Source organism: Cynoglossus semilaevis, chromosome 7 (genome assembly GCF_000523025.1).
Source record: "Cynoglossus semilaevis isolate Cse_v1.0 chromosome 7, Cse_v1.0, whole genome shotgun sequence".
In the NCBI taxonomy this organism is placed as follows: Eukaryota; Metazoa; Chordata; class Actinopteri; order Pleuronectiformes; family Cynoglossidae; genus Cynoglossus; species Cynoglossus semilaevis.
The window spans coordinates 1,877,696-1,882,710 of record NC_024313.1 but is presented as its reverse complement, the minus strand read 5'-3'; the positions used below and the strand labels follow the sequence as shown (position 1 = coordinate 1,882,710).

Genomic DNA, 5,015 nt, shown 5'->3' with positions numbered 1-5,015 from the left:
ATATACATATATATATATACATATATACATATACATATACATATATACATATACATATATACATATATATATATATATGCACATTAAAGTCTATAGTTTTTGCAAATTCCAGACCTGAATATTCCCAACACGGTGTATAAATTCAGAGTGAAACTGCTGTAGAATAGCTTGTATCCAACTTTACCACAGAATCCCATTCTTTTACTCTTCTGAGAATCTACATTTCCCCGGTGTGGATTATACTCATCCTGTCGTCTTTGCTTTATCCGCTCCTACTGAAATCGATACCAGTTAGGCCGCGGCTCCTCGTATTGTGTCGAGACCAGGGCAAGCCCCGGGGTGATGGAGGCACAATTTAAATCTGCTCTCGTTCCACTGACTCACAGGATGAAACAATGATCCATAACCCAAGAAGAAAGTGTGGCGGGCATGACAGAATCATGAACCGACAGTTTCACTGAAGATATTCCGCACTTCTCCGATATCTGCTCTCATTCTCTGAAAGAGTTATTGTCTCAGGGTAACAGTGGCTGCAGAGCAAAGAGTACACAAAATGAGGGGAGAAATGAAACATACAGGTTACTCCAGGCACACCTTTACACCTCAGGACAGGTGGCTCCGGTCTGCTCAATGTGACCTGAGGGTACTTGGAGATGGAGAGACGGACAGAGGAGAGTGAGCCGAGACAGACTAAAGACTTGCTCAAATGTCAAAACTTTCTAATTAAAGGGTAGGTATTCTTTCAACGACTTCAGCCCTGAAACAAAACCTCGCCATAAAAATACCAGACTTTCTTCAGGTTTCAATGACATTTTTGAAACAGTGATACAGAAAAATCCATGGTATTTTGTGAGGAAAAAAAAAAGGTACTTTTATTAAACGCAAGCGTTGGTAACCTTAGGCCACTAGTGGTCACACTAAAGCAATTTATCAACATTAGTCCCTGAAACCAACGCGAAAGTGAAGGGTGAAAAAATATGTACTGCCTTATCGTCTGACCCAAGGATATCCATAAAATTAAAGTCCTTCATCATCCTGTTGGGTTTTTTTTACACACATACACAGGTTCATGTGTAATACGCATTTGTGCATTACTTTGCCCTAGCTACAAGTTTGAACAACAAGCGTTGATCGTGACAAAAATGTATGACAAATAAACCGGTATCGGCTCACTGGCCAAAATGAAGCTCAAAATGTATCTGGCAGGCCGGATGTAGAACGCTGGGCGTAATAATATAAATAAAATGTGAAAAAAATATAGCTAAACTTTCAAGGATAATTTGGTACATTTAATGTCTGCCACCATCTAGTGGCATTAACAAAAATTACAGTCGATTTGTTGTAACGCACGAAAGGATTGACTTTAGTCTTTACTATACTTTGTACCAGTGCTTGGCAGGCCGTGCATGGTTGTGATTTTTTTTTTTTTTAAGTGGCCGGATTAATCCCCATAAGCGGACCGATTTTGGCCCGTGGGCCGTATGTTTGACACCCCAATCTAGGAGAACATATTGCGCATTTGCCATTCAACATTTTTTTAAAAAGTATGGATTCACCAGATTTACCAACATTTGCCATTCAACATTTAAAAAAAAAAAGTATGGATTCACCAGATTTACCAGAAACGCTGTTTTGATAAGTACTAGGGTTCCAGAAACGGCCTGAACACGCACGCGCGGACGCGCGCACGCTCACACATTCACATGCAGATTAGACAGAGGAGGAGTGACGGAGTCAGCGGCAGCAGCGACAGTGAGCGGAGTGTCCTTTCCGACGAGTACCCTCTCAACTCCGTGTCTTTCTGGCTACTTTAAACAACAACCACCATTACTTTATTACCGTTTTCGACTTTTTAAGGTAAGTCCCCGCAATTACTTTGTTGATAAACTTGCGTAGCTGTACTATAAAAAACGCGTGTTTACTTGTCAGGTTTTTGTACTGCGCACATGAGGTGAGGGTGGTCCCGCCGCGTAACCCCAACGTCTGCTCTTAATTTTTAAATGTACTCCATTAAAGTTAGCCCTTAGCCTACAGCACGACACGACTTGTTAAATTAAATTGCGACTTTACGACAACTATATGTACATGTTGCAAGTAAACGACGTTATACTTGTAACTATACTTTGTAAAAAAAAAAAGTGAGTATACAGTGCTTTATTCCAAAAGACAAACAACAATATAACGTACGGGATACTGTTTTGCAACAGCAGTAAAACAAACAAAATAAATTACAATATTTTACAGAACGTACGGGATACTGTTGTGCAACAGTAGTAAAACAAACAAAATAAATTACAATAACTTAACACTGAAATATAAATTATCGTTGTACCAGTGTGTCTTAATTTACAGTAAGTAAATTTAAGTGAAATAGTTTTATGAAAAAAATTGGTCTACAACTGAATAAAGGCCATTTAAAAATACTTCTTTAAACGCTACACACCACTGTGTAGGATTCCTAGCTGATAATATAATATAAATATAAAAATAATTCAAAAAATGTCCTATAAGATTTTTCTTCAGTTTTCTCAAAAAAACCTATGAGATTTTTCTTCAGTTTTCTCAAAAAAAAAAAAAAAAAATTTGCAGACAGAGGAGACTTTTCCATTTAAATACAGCAACATATTTTTGGATACATACAGTGCGAGTTCCGCGTCACGGGCTATTGAGCGCATCCACGTCGTTAGCGTTAAAAACAAAACAAAAAAAACAGCCTTGCCAATGTGTCCATCTGCTCAGGTCTCTGGGGGAGTAGATACGCCCAAGTTCAGAGGTCACCATGTGTACAATGGGCACATCGTTAGTTTAATGGGCAGCATGATGGGATGGAACAGTGAGTGGACTCTCGAAAAGCAGCGCTTATTAGATTTGTCAGCTGGATAGATGGCGAGCCTCAGTGTTTGCTGCTGTATGCACACACTGTTAATAATGTGCGGTCTTACAGTGAAAACTAATGTTAAACCAACCCCTGTGGTTACTATATATGTATGTTATTATATGTACTGTATGCATTTATAACTATATTCATTATTTAATGCAATATAAGAGATAACATTATTGCGTTCATCTACTGATGTCCTGATTTTAAACGCATCCTCAGGTTACAGAATTAGAGGTAACTCTTGGCATTAGCCAACTGTTTTTCAGAGCACTGCTTCCTCCTTAGGCTCTGGAGTGTGAAAATCTTTTTTGAGCTACATAAAAAAAAAAAAAGAAACTTTCTATTCAGTCTGTGGCTCCACAGAAACTCCAAATACCACTTAGGTCTTTATTGCTATAAACAATGAACTCCTTAGCCTGGCTTAACCTGTCACCCCTTGTTAGAAGCTACATACGCTTTCACGTACTGCTGCACAGACACTTGTGGTGTACAATTACATTCAGAAACGAGTTGTCAGCTTTGTGATATGAACAAACTCACGCGTACTTATGTGCTATGTGTAAAAAAAAAAAGCCAGTACAATGCTCCATTCCCTCCCATGATTCATAGTTTGGGTGTATTATTAAATTCTCGGAATCCCATCAGGGATGGCAGCAAAGTAAATGGAATTCGACTAACTTCATTAAATTAAAGTCTCGACCACGCATTTCATTTAAACAACTGCATTTAGCAATTAGCGTAGCTGCGACCGGGCCCGGGGGCCTTAGTTCGCCAATGCCTGTGTTCTACACCATGTATTTCCCCTATAGATGGTGTAGAAAATGAAAAGCATTTTAGCCTGTATGCATATACATCATTTATCTTAGTTCACACGAACGCTTCATCTTTCTGCTCCCGCTCCCTGCCCCCGTTCAATTATAGGACAATTGTGGCCCGCGAGTCAAAAAGTTTGCCCACGCCTGAAGTAACCTGAAGTAACCCCTACCCCAATTTAGTCAAAGTCTTTTGACTCGCATAAAACACATAATAAAACAAACAGCATAAACGTTGACTGGTGTTACGACAGTTTTTGTTAATACTCAGGGTGCCATCATTTTGTCTATCTCGGTCCTGTCCTCCAAATTCCACCGACTTCACAAGATGTTCTCTTTCCCACCAAAAAAAAAAAAGACCCTAGCTGTCCATGAAACAAACGTTTGACTGATTTCCCCTGGGAACTTTCTTGTTCATCAAGGCTAGTGTCCAGCATTTTGACATAGCACATACAGAAGAGCAGGGAAGAAATCAGAAGTTGTGTTTCTGACCTATTTAATCATCGTTAATGTTTGTTTGTCACAAATATTTCTGCGTCACTATCATGTCTTCTCTATTTTTACTTCTTTTAAATGCCTTATATTTAGCCATGTTAAGTAGTAAAAAAATTTTTTGCAGGAACATCTGGACTAGTTATCAGGAACACCATCACATCTGGTTCACATGTCACAAGGTTTATACTCAGGATAATTCAACAGCACGTCCCTCTCCCCCACCGCTCTGCAAAAGCGATCATATTGTAAATATTTGCCTGGCATTTTCTGGTATTTATGGGTGTGCAACATAAGCACTTCAGTCAGTCCCAAATCCCTCTGATACACTGCTGCAATGTGCTATCAGTGAAACAAATCTTGGGATTAGTGAGTAGGTCAAAGGATGGCTTTAACGTGGTTTAGCACTTTAACCCCACTGGTGTAGGAAAGACCTGATGGCTGAGAGTTCAATGAGGAGCGCAACTGGGCATTTGAGGACTCACGACACTCTACTGTGGCTTTGGTCTCCGTTACTGTGCTGCTGGCCCTTTAAATGTGAAATTTAAAAGTACCCTTAAATGAATAAATTAACAGAATTTTTTATTTTATTTTAGTTTGCATATCAGTAGGATAAATTATCTTGCCAAAGAAAGAATGTGTCACTCATTTACAATTTAAATTATATATACAGTATATATATATATTAATAATATATAATGTTAAGTTGTATTATGAAATTTCTTTAAAAACAAAAAGAAATCCAGTGAAGGAGGGCCTGACAGTAGAGAAGTGATGTCTGTTGAACACCCAGTTGCAAGTGCATATTATTATCATAAATGTGGGCACAA

General features: G+C 38.7%; 1 protein-coding gene across 2 annotated transcripts in view; it reads left to right on the top strand.

The window, feature by feature from the left end:
- The first annotated feature begins 1,635 nt into the window (after positions 1-1,635).
- The window catches only part of ankrd6b (ankyrin repeat domain 6b), a 26,238-nt gene continuing 22,858 nt past the window's right edge, over positions 1,636-5,015 (top strand). For both annotated transcript variants that reach the window (XM_008312716.3, XM_017033847.2), the window contains exon 1: positions 1,636-1,857. The gene's annotated coding sequence lies outside the window, so the exon portion shown is untranslated. The remainder of the gene's footprint in view (positions 1,858-5,015) is intronic.